At 52.9% G+C, this 21,571-nt stretch overlaps 1 long non-coding RNA gene across 1 annotated transcript; it reads left to right on the forward strand.

Moving 5' to 3' along the window:
- Positions 1 to 1,382: 1,382 nt before the first annotated feature.
- Positions 1,383 to 20,686, forward strand: LOC120389364. The gene is made up of 3 exons (XR_005590889.1): positions 1,383 to 1,844; positions 19,875 to 19,988; positions 20,617 to 20,686. It is a non-coding gene; the product is annotated as an uncharacterized LOC120389364 (long non-coding RNA).
- Positions 20,687 to 21,571: the final 885 nt, after the last annotated feature.

A 21,571-nucleotide genomic window follows, 5' to 3' on the forward strand; every position in this document is an offset into this window, starting at 1 on the left:
AATACCGGGGACGCTGATTAACAGCAGATTGAAGCATCTCCCCATCCCTCGTGCACTCACACACAGACACGCGCACAAACACACACAGACACATGCACAAACACACACAACCTGCACCTGTGCGTTCGGGCACACCCCTATGCGCACATGCCTGCGTGAACACACCCCCCTGCCAATCCATGTGCACTAACACAGAGAGACAGGCCCACACGAACACATGGACTTATTGACAAGTAACATGTGTGCCTACACACAAAGACGATCACAGCCCTTCTTGTAGGTCTGCAAAAGCCCATGCAGAATACCACTTGTTTAGACAGGCACAAATATCCTTGCATGCACCTGCAGACAGACACACATGCTGGGCCATGCACCAACAATTACACATGCAAACACACATGCATTCTCCCCTTCCCTCTCCCCCCGACACACATTGGTGCCTGCACACCGACATCCCCGGAAACACAAACAGACTCGTGCCCATGTGAACCCATACGGATGCACTCACATGCCCACATTGATGCATGCGCCCACCCAGGCTCACAACTGCACATGCACACTCACGCTTCCCGTAAATACACCCACCCACGCACCCACACACAAGCACAAACACTTGGGCCTGTACGTGCTCCAGCAGAGTTGCACACGCAAATGCACATGCACAGGCACCTGCATGCAAACCCACGCGTGGGCTCCCAAGTCCACCGACGCCCGGGACACAGGCGTTAGGTAAATCACTTGCCCGTGCTGAAGGCCTGGTGCCGAGTGTTTCATTGCCCTTCATCTGTTTTCCTCCTCCTCGCTGACTTACGTTCCCAAATCCCACCTGGCCTGGCCTTTCTGGGCTCAGCCATGCACACTCGTGTGCCAGTTGCCACAAGCTAGAACCAGGACAGGGTGCAAGCTGGCTGGCCCGGGGACGAGGCAGCACGTTGCCGCCTGGAGATCAGGGCTGCCCAGAGGATTCAGGGGGCCTGGGGCAAAGCAATTTCGGGAGCCCCTTCCATAAAAAAAAGTTGCAATACTATAGAATACTATATTCTCGTGGGGGCCCCTGTGGGGCCCGGGGCAAATTGCCCCACTTCCCCCCCCCCCCACACCCGGGCGGCCCTGCTGGAGATCTGGGACGCACCGAGCGTAGGAACTGTCTGACTTCTGCCCCAGAGCAGCATTGCCTGCACAGAACACTGCTCATGGGACCGTGTCAGGAGGGCAGCTGGCCCTTTAAGGAAAACCTCTGCCACAGATCAGCTACCCTCCTTGCTGATCCTGATCAGCTGGGGGTTAGATGGGGTGGGGCTCAGCTGGAGAGGAGATGGGTGATGGCCCCAAGAGGCTGGGAGAGCTCAGCTGGAGGGAGTGGCTGGCCCTGTGGGGAAGGGTTAGCCTCAGAGGCAGGCCCTTGGAAAGGCCTCGCCAGCCCTGGCCCCAGGGAGAGGAGGCTAAGGATTTGGTCTGGAAGGAGGCAGTCAAGGGGGTGGCTCATAGGGAAGAATTCTGGAGGGTCGGTGGCCCTTGAAGAGCCAGAGAGGAAGCCCCGGGAGGGGTTGCTGTGTAAAGGGAGTGGGGAGGACTCTGCAGGGGATTGGGCCCAGGAAGGGGGGGTGGCGTTTGTCCTGCGGTTTGGCTTGGCCTTTGGCAGAGTCAAAGTGCAGAAGAAGATCTCCCGTTGGGCCCCTTTTCATTCGTTGGACATTATTGGTTTGGGACACTGGGCGCCACGGATGGGGGCCGGACCGGAGAGCGACCTGGCCGGAGATCAGCATCACCACTCCAGGCCGCCGAGGCCCGAAGATGGACTTGGGTGGAGGCACTTGCAATGCTGGGCCTTGCCAGGAGGGACGGTGAGTCTTTCCAACCCACTTCGTTCACGCCATGCCCTCCTCCATGTAAGCGTTCAGGCAGTGTATCCATAGCTTCCTCCCATCCCTGTGCCTGGATGGCAAAGCACAGCCCCAGAGATAGGTGTGGGCAGCAGAACTCAAAAGGTTGCATCTAGGATTCTGTTTGGCCTTCCCCTTAGAGAGCCCCACCTGCAATTCCTGCCCTTCCATGGGGATGGGGGATCTCCACGCACTTTGTATACACTAGTGCATTTGCCTCCCACCACAGCCCCTCTCACGTTGGTATTATCCCCATTGCATAATGCGGGAAACTGAGGCACAGCGATGACAGGACTTGCTCAGTGTCCTAGTGATAGAATCCGGGTCTCCGATCTATGGTTCCACCACTGCATCGTGCTCCTTCTATACCGCACTGCAGCCTCCATGCCCTGGAAGGGGACCGAGGGCCCCGGGCTCCTCTTAAGTCACTGGGAGGGCAGTGGAAGCGGAAAGCCCTCCGTGCCAGGCTGTAGGTCGGCATGACAGCTCTTGGCACTCCGGCTGCCTTTGCTTGGCTGGGTGATGAAGGGCACCAGCTCACGTGGCTTGGGATTGCAGCTGCGTTCCTCCCGCCAGGGCAGCAAGGGGCCCAGCCCTAAGCCACTGCTTAGTTGTTGGCCTCTTAGCCTGAGGATAGCCCTCACGCTGGCCGTTCCCCAGGCAGGCTGCTCGACTGTTCCCGTCCCAAGCTTCCTCCGCCCATAGCAATGGTGTCCAGTCTCTGAGAGCAGGTGGGCAGCTGGCATCACACTGGGGGCAACTCGTCTTTGCTCCTCTCGCCCAGTGAGATGTCTGGCTCCTTGCTCTTGGCCTTGCGCAGAACTGATTTTGCAGATGCCTGAGTTACCGAAGATGGGACGGTCCAAGCTCCACCAAAGATACCAAAACCCGTGTGAATCAATGAGGGTTAACAAGCAACCCTACAATAATAAACCGGGGTGTGCTCAGCCCTGCCGAGCAAACCAATTTGCTGCACCCCCTCCGTAACAAACCGGTGCGTGTGTAACCCTACGATACTGCGCTCGGCCACCCGTCGACCACCCCGACGCTAACAAACCAGGGCGTGCAACTGAGTGCCTGTGAGCAACCCTACAATAACAAACGAGAGGTGGGCATCGTGTGACAGTAGAGAAAAAAGCAATTGGTCAGGAAATGCCCCGCATTAAGCTCCCAAAGGGACGGATATTAATCAGGCAGGGGGCGAATATATGAAAAGGTGCCTCGACTGTGTTCTAAGGGGGAGCCTGTGGTTATTGTGTGATAAACAGCAGCCCCGCTCCTGGGAGGTCAAGGCTAAATATGGCGGCTTTCTCTTAGGGCGGCCGCTCAGGAAGATGCCAAAAGGCGGCTCTCAGGAAGGAGCTGGGAGTCCCTGGTTGTCTGTTGAGGCCGCTCCGAGGCGGTGGGCCCAAGCAGTCCAGCTGTCCGTCGGGCAGGTCGTGAGAAAGGAGGCGCAGGCCAGCGTCCCGGTGCAGGAAACAGAGCGTTTAGAAGGCAGAGACTCTGGGCTGCTGGTACCACATCCTCCAAGATGAGCGCGTGAGATAGCAGGCTGCAGGAAGCAGCTGTCAGGGAGTCCCAACAACGGACTCTGGGAAAATCGGCCACCAGCTGCTAACATTTGCTTATCGCTTTCACTCTGGGTGCTCCCCCCCACCCCGGCCCCGCCCTCTGATCTTCTGCAAAGCCTGGCTAGAGAGAGGAAAGGTTTGCAGAGAGAACCTTAGCCACACACACAGATCTGATCCCCGATGGCTCCCGCTGCACGTCGGGAACGGCGGCTTTTCATTGGCTTTGCTTTCGGACCTGAAGATCCCAGCGAGCGCACTGAGGCCTTGGGATGCAGGCTCCTCGGAGGACGCTGTGAATCACTGCCCTGGCGCCAGCCATCCACCCGTCTGTGCCCTTTCACATCCTGCTCTCTTCTCTCCTTGGCCTTTGGGTTTTCAGGATGCCCAGGATTTGTTATAAAACCTTTACTTCCTTGTCAGCAGTTGTAACAACCCTCCCCCTCCAGCTCCCCCCTGAATGTAGGAATCGTGCTAATGAAATAACTGTCCTATGGTGTGGCACCCGAGGCTCCAGCTGACCGCAGACCCCAGGTACTGTGTACGCAAACTCTGAGACAGCCTGCCGCAAAGAACTTACAATCTAAGTAGGCAAGGCAGACCAAGGGGGGAGGGGAAACTGAGGCATGGAGAAGGGAAGTGACTTGCCCAGGGTCACATGGTGCTAAGAGCAAAGCCCTAGCTCGTCGTCCAGTGCTCTACTCACTAGATAACACTGCCACATTTAGCACTCTTCATCCAGAGACCTCAAAGCCTTTTGGAGAGGAGAACAAGAACCAACAGTGCCAGTTCCTCCTCCCGGCTCTTTGGAGCAGGGACTAGGAGCCTGGTGCGACAGGGCCCTGATCCTGGTTGGGGGCCCTCTAGCTGTTACAGTATAATGTGTCCTTTGATTGTGAGCAGGCACCATCCTTCTTAGTGCCTGGCAAGCAGGGTGTATGATGCAGCTACTTCCCTAAAGAAAGAAATAACAATAGATGGGGTAAACTGAGGCACGGAGCAAGTTAGCAGCATAGCCAATAACCCGGGGGTCCTGACTCTCTGTCCTGTGCCCACTCTGCCCCTCTAGCTGCTTAAGTCATGGAAGCACAATAACCACTCCATAGGGCAGGTTGGAAAGAGGCCGATCATATGCCCTGTATTTAGCTTCCTCTCTTTAATTCCTACGATCGTATATTACATCCTAGGCTATATTGATAGAAGTTCTAGTAAAACAGGGAGGCGGCGCTGAGTCCCTGGAACTGAGGGGAAGGCAATGTGACCTGCAGGGAATCAAGACCCGTTAGGATCAGACCCTGAGTTACCATGGGCCTAAGCCACAAGAATGTATGAAAGTTAGCAGCAGGTCAGCGGAGCGTGGCCCGGACGTTCTCCGCTGGCTCTCACACGCTTGGCAATCCTCCCCCTGCTGGCTTTGCCATGGGCCGGGGACACCTGCGTGGTCTGCCAGGCCAGCGCCAGCACTGAGACCTGTTGCTGTTCTAATCACATTTGAAAAACCAAACCATTAACATACACAGTGTGGATATTGCCTAAAGAAATGGGTGAGGCCCTCTCTGGTTCCGAGCACCCCTGATCTTTAGGAGAATTCAGAATCTGGATTCCTATTTTAAAAAATAAATAAAAAACATGATCCCACCGGAGCCGCACAGCAACAGTGGGATTAGAACTCACCTCTTCCCATGCTCCTAAAGCAAAAACCCTGTCACTGGAGCTAAATCCCCACTAGCAGCTTTGAGTCTATGACACACAGTTGAGTGGCTCCGATTCCATCCAGCAGAGGGCAGCATGCATGCACATTCTCACCTTCACTGCAGAGGATAACGGGGATGATTGGGTTGGTACAGCCCCTCCTCCACTTCTTCTCTTCCCAATTAGATTTTCTCTGAGCTGCTGGTTCTCCCCCGTCTCCAACAGTAACTCTTTCATACCCTCCCCCTTTGTCTTTCTGTTGCACTTGCTACGCAGCCATTTGTTGTTTGATAATAGGGGCCTGATTTCCAGTCTTGGACGCAGCTACCGGCCAGGTACGATTCCCGTACCCTCCTCTCCATCAGCGTGCTCCAACCCTGTCCTTGATGGATCACTGCAAGGGGTGAGAGACCAGGTTAGTACTTGGCCTTGGGCCACCAAGAGGGTCCATCGTGATGGAGCTGCTCAAAAAAGGGACGAATCTGTGCCTTAGAAAGGGGACTGGGACTTGTTTCACGCAGGTTGCGGAACAGCCAGCAGAAGGTCACGAACAATAAAAAGCGGCTGCCAAACCCCACCTACGCACGATGCCGAGGCGAGGTGCCGCCCCCAGCAGATTGCGCAGCTCTTTGCAATATGATTATTCCTCCCTTTTTGACAAAAGGGAAAATAGCATTTAAGTGGTCGTCATTAGCGTTCAGAGTGAACGGGGCTAACCCGGGGCGGTTCACACCACAGACCCAAGCAGACGTCACCGCCTCTTGGCACCAGTTTCACAGGGTGGAGGCTTTCTTTGCAGCCATAACAGCTAGAGCCTTGTTGTTGTTAATGAACACTGAGATGCTAGAGCACCCCCTGCCGTGCCTGAAGCCCATGCGAGTCAGCCCAATCCAACCCCTGGCCAGAGTATCTTTTCCTCCCTGTGCATACAGGGTCAAAGGTGAGAAATCACCTGAAACGACAAGCCTTCCATGCAGGGAATTTCCAGTAGGAGCATGGAGGGCACCCCAGGACGGCAGATTAAACACCCAGCCATGAAGGGGATTATCCCACATGCTCTCTGTCTCTCATTCCACCGTTCAGGCCTTGATCCTGCAAGGCCTTGCACAGCAGGGAGATGGAGCTGCTGGGCTCCCATGAATGGGGCCCACACCCAGGCACTAGTAAGGTCTCCCACCCGGAGTGGGAGGAGCTCTCCATCCTGCAGTCCGCCTTGTGCTGCTGAAATCTATCCCATTCCTCTACCCTAGGGCTGCCTTTCTCAGGAGTCGGTTGGTGGGACTCTGGTTAAAGCAGAACTGGGGTCCCCCGTGCTCCCCTTCTGCCTCTGTAATAATACACTGCTTTGCACTGACACAGCCCCGTTCACGCGCAAAGATCTCGAAGCACCAGGGTCCATCTGCCAGCTCATCCCTCGCTCAACCACCAGCGCCTCCTGGTGCAGCATTCCAGCCCCAAATGCTCAAGATCATGAGTCCGGCTCGCCAAAAATCACGAGATTGGCTTTAAAATGATGAGATTATGTACAAATAATAGAGGTGGTGCTCTTTTTATTTGCCTTCTGCTTTTTGAGCCTTTAAGGCACACTGGGGTCACATGTTGGAGCTCTCCCCCCAGCCACAAGGGCTAGAAACTTCATTTTTCTTTAAGAATGAAGGCTGAAATCCTCCCATATTCACATGACTCCAGGAGCTGGGGCTTTAAGGAAACCAATGAGACTCATGACAAACTCATGAGAGTGGGCAGCACCCTGCCGTGGTGTAGCCCCTTCAAAGGAAGGGGCAGGCCTGGTCTCAGATATACCCCCCTCGCCCCCAGGCTTTGTTTGCAACGGAGAGGCTGCATCAGCCCCCAAATCTCCATGCGTCGCTCCCGCAGCGGCAGGTTCTCTGTGGCCGAGGGTTGCCCGGGTTGGGCGGAGGTGAGGGATGGGAGAGAGCAGAAGTTCCCGCGCTGGGCCCGGCCCCGGGAAAGGTCGCCACACCCTGTGCTGTTCTATTTCGGGCCTCGCTAACGGATTTCCCTTCCGTGTGCCTGCGCCTCGTGTCGCCTTCTGCAGGCGCCAACCTATCCCGGGACGGAGCTCCTCCGCGGGGACGCACGCATCACCTCTGCTAACCCGGGCGCTCCGGCTGCTCCCGCAATGATGCCCTATGCAGCAAGCGGAGCAGCCCGGCTCCCCCCGCCTCGCCCCATGCACGGCCCTGGCAATATGGTTACAGGCTGCATTCCTTCCTCTTTCCCACACACAAGCAATCAAAGGAACCAAAGCCACTCGTGATTTTCCCTGTGTGCGCCCCCCCCACTCCCTACCCAATGACTGCAGACGCTATTTTTCACTCTGGTCTTTAATCTGTTGTTACAAAATAAAGCCTCTTTTGTTGGGGGGGCCGAGAGAGCAAAGCTGCTGTGAAAGGAGCCGAGGGTCCTGATTGCTAATTATGCATGGTGCATGTTGATAGCTCGATTGTGTGTCCTGCAGCTGCACAGCCGGCACAGAGCAAGGGAGGGAGGGCGAGAGGAGAGAGGCAGACAAGCTGACGCCAGGCCTTCAACTCTCCCACCCATTTGCAAGTGCTTCTGGTATTGTTTTCAATGGCCTGGCCCCAGCACCTGGGTTCAGCTTGCAAGCACAGCAGGGACCATGTCGGAATCTGGGGGGGGGACAGCATTTCTGTGCAGAGCAGGAGGGGAGTGGGGCGGAAAGTCCTGTTGGATTAGAGCTGTTAACCCCTTGCTTTGGAAACAGCGAGAGGATCCTGTGGTGGAGGAGGAGATGCAGAAACCACCCCCCGCCCCATGCCTAGGCACCCAAACAGCATGGGCCAGCGTGATCTCCCAGTAGCAGCAGGGCACCTCGGTTGATATCCGGACCCCCACCGTGCTAGGCGCTGTACGTACATGCGCTGAGGGACTGTCCCTGCCCTAAAGCGCTGACAGTCTCAATAGGCAACGGGTGGCAAACAGGAAGGATTGTTGTTCCCACTTGTAAAAAGAGGATCTGAGGCCTAGGGAAGGGAAGGGACTTTGCCCAAGGTCACGCAGCGGAGCTGGGAACAGAAGCCAAATCTCTTGATTCTTCGCTTTAAGGGCTAGCGGCCGGGCTGCGGTGCTGAGCTCACCCACCCTTGGCGAGTGTGGGCCTCTGTCCCCGCACGCTGGCTAGTAACTGGTTCGCACAAAAAGATAAGAGTCTACTGCAGCTATCAGCTCGAGGAGCTGCTCCTCCAGCTCCTTAGTTCAAACAGTCTAGATTCTTGCTTTCAGCAGCGTGGGTCTGTTTCAAACCCCAGTGCCATGCGTGTGAAAGCAGACGGGACGCAGGCACAAAGAGCTACACAGACATCCCTCCACAAAGGCACACGCACCAAAGACACGTCTGCACACCCAGCAGGGCGTGTAGACAGAGCTAGTTAAGAACGTGTGACCTGCACAGAGTCTCATGCACAAATACACATACGTCCACGCAGCCCTGTTCGTACGCACGCCCATGCGAATGCGCGTGGTCAAGAACACAGCCGCACACGGAGAAAACACGAAACAAGTGCCGCTTGCATAGAGGGGTGCACTTGCGGGAACATATACGCAAACACACACACGCAGAGATGCCAGTGTCCCCACACGAATGCATTTAGAGGCACAGGGCTGCACGCCCCAGTGGGGTGGCATTTACCCAGAGCAACTGGTCCCGGACCGTGAGACAGCCAGCTAGTGAGGAAGGATGGTTCAGTGCCTAGTGCAGGGGTCGGCAGCCTTTCAGAAGTGCTGTGCCGAGTCTTCATTTATTCACTCTGATTGAAGGTGTCGCGTGCCAGTCATACATTTGAACGTTTTTAGAAGGGCTCTTTCTATAAGGGCTATAATATATAATTAAACTATTGTTGTATGTAAAGTAAATAAGGTTTTTAAAATGTTTAAGAAGCTTCATTTAAAATTAAATTAAAATGCAGAGCCCCCCGGACCGGTGGCCAGGGCCCGGGCAGTGTGAGTGCCACTGAAAATCAGCTCGCGTGCCGCCTTCAGCCCGTATGCCATAGGTGCCTACCCCTGGCCTACGGGACTAGCCCAACACTTGGGAGACTAGGTCGCATTCACTGCTACACCAGACTTCCCGTGTGACCATGGGCAAGTCGCTTAGCCTCTCTGTCCCTCTGCTTCCCACTTGTACAATGAGGATAACAGCCCGGCCTTACTCCCGGGGGTGACAATGAACATGCTGTCAAGTGTCAGAGGGGGAGCTGGGTTAGTCTGGATCTGTAAAAAGCAACAAAGAGTCCTGTGGCACCTTATAGACTAACAGACGTATTGGAGCGTGAGCTTTCATGGGTGAACACCCACTTCGTTGGATGTATGTAGTGGAAATTTCCAGGGGCAGGTGTAAATATGCAGGCAAGAATCAGGCTAGAGATAACGAGGTTAGTTCAATCAGGGAGGATGAGGCCCTCTTCTAGCAGTTGAGGTGTGAGCACCAAGGGAGGAGAAACTGCTTTTGTAGTTGGCTAGCTGCTCAGTCTTGACATGCTGAAGACCAGGGCCTGGGGTCTTCGGTGGGGGGCGGAGGGGGGGGGGTCTTCAGCGGCGGGGGCCTCCCGCTTCAGCGGCAATTCGGCGGCGGGGGGTCCTTCCGCTCCGGGACCCGCCGCCGAAATGCCCCAAAGACCCGGCACTTCGGCAGCAGGTCCCGCTTCGGCGGTAATTCGGCAGCAGGGCCCCCACCGCCGAAGACCTGGAGCGGAAGAAGCTCCAGGGGCCTGGGCCCCACGAGAGTTTTCCGGGGCCTCCGGAGCGAGTGAAGGACCCTGCGCCAGGGCCCTGAAAACTCTCGTGCCCCTCTCCCCCCCCGTGTGGCCCTGCTGAAGACTGTGATGTCCTGAGATACTTAAGGATCCTGTTATTTGTATATATCTATCCCAGAGCCTTCTGGGATAGCGTATATGCATTGTTTTTAGACAGACCAGCCTTTGATGTGATCTAGTCTCCTTTTCCCCTAACTCTTACTCGTGAATCCCTCCCAGATAGCGAGGCAGAGGGGGAGGGAGCAAAAAGGAGGTCATTTCGAGTTGTCACGAGCGAGAGTCTTCCTAAGAAACATAGCCGTCAGGAAACAGAAAGTACGGACGGATTTCTTTATTTCTCAGCCAGCTTGTATGGTGTCTATAAGTGTCATGATAGTCAGTGAATGGCTACATGGAATCGCTGACAGCTCGTTCCGACGTGGGAAGTGGATTTGAGAAAAGTGCATATGGTACGAATCTTCCGAAGAGGGAAGGAGAGTGCTCCTGGCAGTTATCGTCAGGGCCGGCTCCAGACCCCAGTGCGCCAAGCGCGCGCTTGGGGCAGCATTTTGCCGGGAGGGCGGCAGGCGGCTCCGGTGGACCTTCCGCAGTCATGCCTGCGGGAGGTCCCGCGGCTCCGGTGGACCTCCCACAGACATGACTGCGGATGCTCCACTGGAGTCGCGGGACCAGCAGACCCTCCGCAGGCACGTCTGCAAGAGGTCCCCCAGAGCCACAGGACCGGCGTGCTTGGGGTGGCCAAATTCCTAGAGCCGCCCCTGGTTATCGTCTACTGTAAATGGAGCTTCTCTCCTTAGGAAAACAATGGAACAAATATTAGTAAGTAAAAGAACACTATGCACCTAAGCCAAGATTTTCAAAAGGGGCTAATGTTTTGGGAGTCTCATCTGCTTCGGGGGAAGGGGGGGAGACAACTTCAGATGTGCTGAAAAATGAGTCCCCCTTAAAGGCGTCTCATGTTGGGCACCTAAAAATTGAGGATTCCCAAAACCACGAATCACTTGGCCCTCCTGGATAGTTGAACCACCAGCCCAACTTCGTAAGAGCCAAACATTATTATTACAAAGTGTATTTTTTTTTAATCAGTAGATCTCAAAGTGCTTTAGAAAGGAGGTCCATATCGCTAGCCTGATTTTACAGAAGGGGAAACTGAGGCATAGAGTGGGTTAAAGTGACTTTAACTGGCCAGCAGCAGAGCATATCTAGAACAAAACTTGCCAGACAAACCTGCTTGCCTTTCTTGGACAGATTTGCAAAACTAGTAGATGAGGAGAATGCAGCAGATGGGACATATCTGGATTTTAGTCTGCCATTTAAACCTGCCTCCCACCAAATCTTACTCTTACAATTAAGTCAGATGCACTCGGGTGGGAACACTGTTGCCAAGACTGAAACCTGGCTCAATGACTATAAACAAAGGACAATGATAGATGGCAAGGTGTTAAACTGCAGAGAGGTATCTAGGCCGTAGCACAGGAATTGGCGTCGGGTCCTGTTGTGTTGATCGTCTTCATTCAGGATTTGGAAGAGAGGTTAAACAACACCTTGATGCAGCGTTTCCTAAAGCGTGCCTGTATCTCTATCATAAGCCTGTAGCTCTTATGGCTGTGAAGAAAGCCTTGACAATGTGAAGCTTGTGTTATCTACGCAGCTATTTCTGCCTGTGTTTGCAGAGAGCCTGAAACAATAGCTCTATGGTGTGAATTGCCCCCTTCATTTCCGTGGGTGCTAAGTCAGCTGCCTTTAACGATACTTTAAATGTCCACATTGTTAATTACTTTAAGCATGTAAGCAAGGAGAGGGAGTGTTGTATGATGAAGACCTATGTGTTCTGCTGTGAGTGACCACTCATATTAGAGAGACCTTAGGGCTGAAAGGGGGTGTAATTGCTTTCATTTTCCTGAAGTGACTCTTGGATTTCCAAAGCCTGGGAAACGCGGCCTCACTGAAAGCTACAGATGATGCCAAATTGTGAGGAGTTACAAACACAAGTGCTTGACAGGGCCCTGGAGAGATGAGAAATGCAGGTGCAGTGTAACAAAATGGGATTCAGCTCTTCGTTTTATTAGGGATGATGTCAATTGTGGTAGCATCTAGGTCCCTTAGTTAGGGATCACTGCTCGGTGCTGTACATCCAGATTATTGCTATGATGTTATTTCTGTTTCACAGCACCGAGGAGCTCCAGTCATGGACTAGGACCCAAATGTGGAAGGTGCTGTACGTTAATATTGCTAGGTGTATTCTAGGAGCCCCAGTCATGGACCAGGGTCCAAGTGTGCTAAGCACTGTGTATTATTATTGGTATTTATTAGGTGTGTTATGGTAGCACCCATAGGCGTCGACTCCATGGGTGCTCCGGGGCTGGAGCACCGGGGAAAAATTGGTGGGTGCTCTGCACCCACCAGCAGCTCCCCACCCCCTGCCCCAGCTCACCTCCGCCTCTGCTCCGGCTCCACCTCCTCCCGTGAGCGCGACGAGTGGCACACGCTGGGAGGGAGGGGGGAGGAGGAGGAACGTGGCGCGTTCAGGGAAGAGGCGAGGCTGGGGCGGGGGTTTGGGGAGGGGTCCAATAAGGGCAGGGAGGGGGTGGAGTCAGGGCGGGGTTGGGGGGCGCGAGCACCTTTGCGCCTGTGGTAGCACCTAGGAGCCCCAGTTATGGACCAGAGTCCCACTGTGCTAGGTGCGGTACAAACACAGAACAGACAGTCCCTGCTCCAGAGAGTTTACACATTAAGATTAGATCAAATGTGACAGGCAAAGAAACAGACAAAGGGGATGGAAAGACGTTAGCTAGCGCAACTCACAGTTTTATCATGAGTCTTGTGCTGTTTGGTGTTTTTCTTAAAGCCCCAGCTTCTGGGGTCATGTGAGATTCTCCCCTTCCAGTGCAAAGAAAAATCAGATTTTAGCCCTTATAACTGTGGAGAGAAGCCTGAGAACGTGACCCCCTAAAGTCTGAAATACTAGAAAGTACATTTAAAAAAAAACAATTTTATTATTGTTTTTGAAAAAAGATCTCATGATGTTTAAGCCGATCTCGTGATTGTCTGAGGCCTGATTCATGGTTTGTGAACCCTTGAGCTGCCCTTGCTGCCTAGGGGTGACTGCAGGCAGCAATTGAAAACAGGAGTTTACAAGGCGATTGTGGCACAGGGGGGCTGCAAAGACATAATGGAACTGAGCAGGTCTGCCCTGTTTTTGCTGGAGGACTGGACAACTGGACAAGCTTTCCCAGCCCTCTGCTGAAGGGATGTGTGTGCGGGGTCTTTCTCATAGAGTGCCTTTCTCCCTAGTGTTTACCAGGTGTTTGTCAGGCAGGTGTTCAAACAAAAACATCTTTTGAAACAATGGGACTAAAACTCCCCTCCCCCCTCCAGTGTCCAGCCTCTATCGTGTTTGCAGTAGCACATTCCCATTCATTCTCCAGCCCATTGGCAAGAAGAGAAGAGTCCGGATATGCCTCTCTAGCAAACCTGCAGGACTTTCTTTGAACCCTTAGGGCCTTTATAAAGAAGCAAAACTGGGCACAGACCCTTTTTTCCCCCCTTTGTGCTTTGCAAATCACCTTTTGCTAAGTGGTGGTAGCACAGGGACAGATTTTGGCCAATCCCAATTGTCCTCCCCTTGCATACCACCACCCCTGGACTGCTCCAGAATGGGTATGGAACGGGCAGGGCTGTTGCTCCAGCATTGACTAGCAAGGTGCTGCCTCCGGCACTCTCCCCAGGAGCAGTGTGCCCGAGGATGGCCCCTGTTCCAAGGGGAGGAGTCGTGTACGCCCGTCCGATCCGGCCCATAGACGCTGGAAGTGGGGAAAGGCCTGGGCCGTACGCCGTTCCATGGGGAGCATGCTTGTCTTTGCTTGCATAGGCAGGGGCTGGCCCTGCGAGGTGGGACACGATCCTGCCGCGTGAAAGGCACCAACCTGCCTCACACTGTGCGGCGCTGCTTGATCCTTCAGCATTTCCGCAGTGTCTACGCTGGGAGTAGGTTGCACGTGAGCTGGCAGCGTGAGAAAAGGCGACTGGATTTCATTAAAGGAGAGGAAAGCCTCTAACACAGGGAGCCTGTGTGGTCTAGTGCAGTGGTCTCCAAAGTGGGGTGCGCAAGAGGAGCGCAAGTATCTCGAATACTGTGTACAGATATGGTCTCCTCACCTCAAAAAAGATATTCTAGCACTAGAAAAGGTTCAGAAAAGGGCAACTAAAATGATTAGGGGTTTAGAGAGGGTCCCATACGAAGAAAGATTAAAGAGGCTAGGACTCTTCAGCTTAGAAAAGAGAAGACTAAGGGGGGACATGATAGAGGTATATAAAATTATGAGTGATGTTGAGAAAGTGGATAAGGAAAAGTTATTTACTTATTCCCATAATACAAGAACTAGGGGTCACCAAATGAAATGAATAGGCAGCAGGTTTAAAACAAATAAAAGGAAGTTCTTCTTCACGCAGCGCACAGTCAACTTGTGGAACTCCTTACCTGAGGAGGTTGTGAAGGCTAGGACTATAACAGTGTTTAAAAGGGGACTGGATAAATTCATGGTGGCTAAGTCCATAAATGGCTATTAGCCAGGATGGGTAAGAATGGTGTCCCTAGCCTCTGTTCGTCAGAGGATGGAGATGGATGGCAGGAGAGAGATCACTTGATCATTGCCTGTTAGATTCACTCCCTCTGGGGCACCTGGCATTGGCCACTGTCGGTAGACAGATACTGGGCTAGATGGACCTTTGGTCTGACCCAGTACGGCCTTTCTTATGTTCTTGGGGGTGCGCGGCAGGAGGAGGGCTTTTTTTTTTTTTTTTTTTTGCTTTGGCAGTTCGGGCGGGAGTCTGAGTGGCTTTTTCTTTTTAATTTGGCAAAAATGGGAGAGCCGGTGCGGCACGGGGTGCGTGCTCAAAATTTTTTTACTGATAGGGGTGCGCGATCAAAAAAGTTTGGAGTCCACTGGTCTAGTGAACCGGGGCCTAGTGGGAGTCAGGAGAGCTGCCTTCTAGTCCCAGATCTGAAAGTGATCTGGGGCAAGTCACTGTGCCTCAGTTTCCCCTTCCACCCTCTTGAGGTGCTATAGACTGTATGCTCTTTGGAGCCGAGACTGTCTCACTATGTGACAGCACCTGGTGCAATGGGACTGAAATCTTGGCAGGAACGGCTGGGTGCTCCTGTAACACACCTAGTAACTGGGAGCTTTGCCACTGAACCACTAGGAGCAGAACTGGCTCCGGAACGAAGTGCACAGTCGTCTGTTTTTCTCTAGCTATGGACCTGTTGAGTCCTCCTGGTTTAATTTTCCGTAGTGCTGGATCCCAAGTGCTCCCCCTCTTCCACTGCTTCCCTGGGATTCTCCCCGCGGATTTTACTGAGGGCGACGATACATAGAATTCAACAGAGGAAAGAAGCAGAGTCCGGGCTGGGTTTTCATGGCTGCAGACAGAGAGTGGCTGGTCTGGCAGAGCAAGTGCCAGTTCACCTGCTGGGGACAAGATCCCCGGCTTTATCGGCCCCATGAGAAAGGAGTCTCTTGAGTTATTCAGGCCTTTGTCCCTGCTGCTCCTGGATTCCTGGCCTCCGGGGGAAAACATGGTGTCTCAGACGGCGCATAACAGACAGCCTGGTTAAAAATCAGCAGTCATCTGATGCTAGACTGGGCAAAGGTCCGGAGAAGACTGTGGGGAGTGATCCTGCGCGGATCCCAGGTTTGGGCAGCATGAGAATGCACAGGGCTTTCCCCCCGCTATCTCCTAGGACCCGCCAATGATAAAATAACCCATAATCAAAAGGCTGGGGCCAGCTGACTGATCAGATCCTGCCTGTCACTTGTTCCTGGGGTCAAGACTGTTGTTGTTTGTACTGCAGGAGCACCTAGTAACTGCCGCCCTGGCCCAGGACCCCGTGGCGCTAGGTGCTGCACAAGCAGAGAACAAGGAGATGGTCCTTGCCCCATAGAACCTGCAAGCTAAGCTGGTAGCAGGAAGGAACCTTGAGAGGCCACCTAGTGCAGCCTTCTGCATCTTGGTTATTCTGTTCCTTACTGAGTTCCTAGAACTGAGAAACAGGCGTCTGCTGTGACCTTCATCCCTGTCCCCTCGCTATCATTTCACCCCCTTCTGGAGACCATCCCTGGCTGATGAAAACATTTCTAAAGAGCAAAGGGACAGAGCCTGTGACACTTACTCCCAGAAGGCCTCCCCCTTACTCATGCCAACACTCCCGGTGAGGTTAGTGTGGCCAGTGAGTAGGGGTCTGGAGGATTAGACCCATGACAGGCATTCTCCAAAAAACCTGCCATGAGGAGGTTACCCACTGTCCCCCCCTGCCCTCCTGCAAAAGGCTTAGCCCTGGATCCACAAAGGTATAGAATCGTAGCTCTGGAAAAGACCTCGAGAGGTCGTCTAATCCAGCCCCCTGCATTCAAGGCAGGACTAAGTATTAACTTAGACCATCCCTGACAGGTGTTTGTCTAACCTGCTCTTCAAAATCTCCAATGATGGAGATTCCACCACCTCCCTCGGCAATTTATTCCAGTGCTTAATCACCCCGACAGCAAGATTTTCCTAATGTCCAACCTAAACCTCCCTTGCTGCAATTTAAGCCCATTGCTTGTCCTATCCTTAGAGGTTAACGAGAACAATTTTTCTCCCTCTTCCTTGTAACCACCTTTTGTGCACTCGAAAACTGTTCTGTCCCCTCTGTTTTCTCTTCTCCAGACTAAACAAACCCAATTTTTTCCAATCTTCCCTCACAGGTCGTGTTTTCTAGATCTTTACTCATTTTTGTTGCTCTTTTCTGGACTTTCTCCAAGTTGTCCACAACTTTCCTGAAATGTGGCGCCCAGAACTGGACACAATACTCCAGCTGAGGCCTAATCAGCACAGAGTAGAGCGGAAGAATGACTTCTCGTGTCGTGCTTCCAACACTCCTGCTGATACAGCCCCAAATGGTGTTTGCTTTTCTTGCAGCCGCGTGACACTGATGGCCCAGGCCTCCTTTCCACTAGGCCAGGCTGCCTCTTTTCTAAAGGAAGCCTCAAGCCAGGGCCAGGCTCCCATTCCGCTAGGGCTGTACAGACAAGGGAGACGGGTCCAGGAGGCGACTGGCTTCGTTTGGAGACAGGCTGGCCACACGGGATGGGATGAGCTCTGCTGGCTGTTTTGTACAGCATCCCTGAGCCAGGTCCTGCTGTCGGTTACACAGTGTGGAGTTACTCTACTTTTACACCCCGGCAGCTGAGAGAAGAATCCATTCCTCTGTGTCCTGTATCCGCAAGACTGGTCAGCACTCACCAAACGGAGCCTGGTCTGGGTGGACTTGGAGATGCCCCGTGCAAATCATTAGCCATCAGTGAGCTAAGAATACTCACTCCCCAAGCGCTGTTCTGGGCTTACTTCTTCACGTGTAAACAACCCCGTTCTCCAAACAAAGGCGGCAAGATGCAACCCTGTCTAAAAAGGAGCTAACTGAAATCAATGGACGTTAGGAGCCTGCATACCTACATCAGGTCCTGAGTGTGTGCGCGCACGCACGCACACACACACACTCTCTCTCTCTCTCTCTCTCTGGGTAAATCAAGAGTCACTCCATTTTAGCCAATGGACCTGATTCTGCTCTCACTCACTCCAGTGTAAATAAGAAGAGAAGTGGGCCCCGTCTCCCTGGATTGTCCGCACCTCCAGTTCTGCTCAGGGCGCAGCATTCCTGTAGGTTGGGGGTGCTTGGGCAGGTCTCTGCTGGGGGTTAATCCTCGCCCCAAACAATCTGCTTGCTAGGGACCACCTTTGCATTGCCCCAGGCTGGTCTGGCTTTCCCAGTGATGGGGAGACACAGAGCCTGGGGGCAGGATGGCGGGTTGATGTGGCTGTTTGTGGTGGATGGGGACAGGTGAGCCCAGATGCAGAGGGGGCTCTTCTGTGGCCTTTGTAAAGTTAAGAGACCGCAGCTGTTTGTTTATTCACAGCGGCAACCGAAGCTGCCTCCGCTCCCCAAACGAGCCACCCCTAAGGGGGAGGAGGTAGCTCTGGATGGATGCCCATTCGGTGCTACAGCCAGGGGTGGTGGCAGCTTGTGTGGCACACAGCCTGATCTACTAGGAACTAGATCTCCCCCCCTCTCCCCCCAAATTCCACACAGGCCACCTGAGCCCAGTTTCCATCACTGCTAACCTGAACCAGATTCGGAGCGGTGACCTCAAGGTGAAAGGCTGACCCTGTTACCAGCCACCCGAGCCATCCAGGGACAGGCAAATCCTGCCTGGTGCCACAAAGTGTTTACACTGCAGCAGGTTGCAGAGAGGACAGCAGCACTAAGAGGCATCAGCTCTTTATCCAAACCCGGTTATCTTTTAGCTCATCTGCTGGGCTCTTGCAAGGTCCACATGTTGTCTGATGACAAAGAAGCTGAGTGGGGCAAAGCATGGGGGCTGATGACAGAGGTGATGACAGCAAAGCAGGAAGGGTTTAAGGTAGGATCATAAATCACCGAGAAACAGGGCCGGATTCACCTCTCACTCACAGGGGCAAGCCAGCGGGGACTCCGCTGAGGTCAGGAGGGAGACGCCGGCGTAAATGTGCAGCAAATCGGGCCCAAAATTTCCCGATCGTTCGAAAAAGGAACCGGGGGGTGTGGTGGGGGGGGGGGACACGCTTGCCAAACCAAGCCAAGGGCAGGATGCCATCAGGCAAGGGCAACCTTTGCTGTTTCATTCCAATGTCTCTCTAGGGAGGAAGCAGGAAGTGAAAGAAGCGTTATGTGGCTTCTTTGGTGTCTCCGGAATGGATAGGACGCCAGTCTGGCTCTCAGGAGACCCGGGGTCTGCTCCCAACTGTTCCACTGGCCTGTGGTGTCACCTTGGATGAACCCCTGTGGCTGTCTTGTCTATTTAGCTTGTAAGCTCTTTGGGGTAGGGACTGTCTCTCACCACGTGTCTGGACAGCACCGTCCTAGCACAATGAGGCCACAATCTTGGTTGGAATCTCTAGGCGATGTTGGGGTTTGTCATCTGAAGGACATTTGTTGTGGTCACAATACTTTGCCTATAGCATTTTCCATGCACACTAATGTTAGAACATAGCAACAGCCTTACTGGGTCAGACCAAAGGTCCCTCTAGCCCAGTATCCTGTCTTCCGACAGTGGCCAGTGCCAGGTGCCCCAGAGGGAATGAACAGAACAGGGAAGCATCAGGTGATCCATCCTGTGTCGCCCATTCCCAGCTTCTGGCAAACAGAGACTAGGGACACCATCCCTGCCCATCATGACTAATAGCCACTGATGGACCTATCCTCCATGAACTTATCTAGTTCCTTTTTGAACCCTGTTATAGCTTTAGCCTTCACAATATCCTCTGGCAAGGAGTTCCACAGGTTGACTGTGAATGTTTGTGAATGATGACTCTCAGCATCCCTGGGAGTTAGGCGAGTGGTGTTATCCCTGGGGGGAAACTGAGGCATGCGACTGTGTAGTGACCCAGCCAGGGTCATGCAGCCAGTCAGTGGTAGGAACAGAACTATTCTCAACTTGGCATCCTGTGCTTTAACCACTAGGCAAAGCTGCTTTGGAGAAGACAAACAGGTTTAGAAAAATAAGAAGCCGCCTCCTCCCCGCAATCTCTGGCTCATCTCTTGAGCAGAACCTGAACCAAACCTTGCTGTAGGCTCTGAAATGTATGTCGGACTTTCCATTCCAGCCCTCACAAATATCTGCCGTTGTTGTGACTGTTTCTGTACCCTGGGCTACTAGCCACAGGAGTGGACCTAGGAGCATAAGAATTCCCAGTGGATCAATAGCCTATCACTGACCGCGGCTGGTACCAGATGCTTTAGAGGAAGGTGAGAAATCCACATAGACAATTTTGCAACCTTCATCCCATAGGGGTAATTCCTTCATAATGCCAGTTAGTGGTTGGCTTATGCCCTAACATCTGACCGTTTATATCCCTTACAGATATTTATCCTAGTGTGGGTGATGCTCTTCTTGCAATAGAAATGCCGAATGATTTTAGGAATCCTCCCCAGCTTTTTCCTTGGCGATATAATGGCGTCTCAGTGAGTCCCACAGGTGAGTCAGATGTTGTATTTGAAAAGCTTCATTTCCTTTAGTTAATTGTGAAGATATTTTACAAGCCTCCTGATGAAGGCTGCTCCCATCAGATTTCTAGCCCAGTGTTGTAGCTTTTAAACTGATTATATCGTTAACTTTAAACATCCAGACTGACGGATGCTAATCCAGACTCAAAACCCTTTGATGTTCACCTGCCACTCGTTTCTGGGAGTGGAACCATCACTATTGTTGTTGTTTGTGCTGCAGCAGAGCCTCGGAGCCCCTGTCATGGACCATGGCTCCAGTGCGCTAGGTGCTGTACAGACACAGGCCAAAAAGCTGGTCCTTGCCCCAAACAGCTTCCAATCTAACCTGGTAGCTGCCTATGCTATCCTAGCAATGCAGGACTGGAAGGGACCATGAGAGGTCATCTAGTCCAGCTCCCTCCATCTTTATTAAAGTCCGCTGTGACTTTGCTCCATCTCCTCCCATGATTTAATCATTTAAAATAATGGGTAAAGAAGATGAAGGGAGGTATCTGGCTTACTCTGGAAACACTACTGAGCTGTAGCTACGAAGCTGCCTAATGCTGCGCCGGCTGCATTGTACAGCATCCCTGAGCCAGGTCCTGCTGTCGGTTACACAGTGTGGAGTTACTCCAGATTTACAGCCAGGCAGCTAAGAGAAGAATCCATTCCTCTGTGTCCTGTATCCGCAAGACTGGTTATCGCAGCAGCAATCACAGCACATGGCGCCTGGTCTGGGTGGACTTGGAGATACCCCGAACAAATCATTAGCCAGCCAGCGAAGAATAATCACTCCCCAAGCGCTGCTCCAGGCTTACTCCTTCAATCTGGTTCTCCAAACAAAGGCCGCAAGAAGCAACCGGGTCTAAACATGAACTATGTTCCCCTTGGCAAAAAAAGCAAAAGAGACGCTTCTCTTAAGGCTTGATCCAATAATGGAAAAGTTCCCATGGCCTGATCTGCCAGTAAAATGAGCATTGCGGGGGAAGCACCCATGCAGCACCGGCCTGCTGGAGTTTGGTCATGTCTTTGGAGCAACTGGTTGAGAAGCCTGGGATTTAAGACGCTCCTTCAGTTGGGTTGAAAGATTCTAAAGAATCTGAGAACAATTTTGGTTAAAAAACACAGTAGTTTAAGATAGTCGACAGGCCTAACGGAGACTTTTTAATTGATAGTTTCATCGTGTCACCCTATAGTTAGAGGAAGGAGTAGGCTGTCGTGCCAGATATCCTAAATGATGTCAACCAATTTATTTACAGGGGTAGCATTGTCTGGTAACAGCACAGGGCTGGGTGGCAGACCACCTGGGCTCCATGCCCTGCTCGGCTACCAGTTTGCTCTCTGACCCTGGGCATTTAGGCTCTGATTTAGCAAATCCATTGCTATTCAGCACAACATGCGCTTCAAGCCTGTTGATTTCAACGGGCCATGTGCTTACGTGCTGTGCTGAATAGGGATAGGCTTAAGCATGTGCATAAATGCTTTGCTGAATCGGGACCTTAACATGTGGGCATAATTACCAAATGTTGCTTGTGTAGATGCAGCCAAACCTACCAGTGTGGCATGTGAGCCTAG

The sequence above is a fragment of the Mauremys reevesii genome, linkage group 23, assembly GCF_016161935.1.
Source record: "Mauremys reevesii isolate NIE-2019 linkage group 23, ASM1616193v1, whole genome shotgun sequence".
In the NCBI taxonomy this organism is placed as follows: domain Eukaryota; kingdom Metazoa; phylum Chordata; order Testudines; family Geoemydidae; genus Mauremys; species Mauremys reevesii.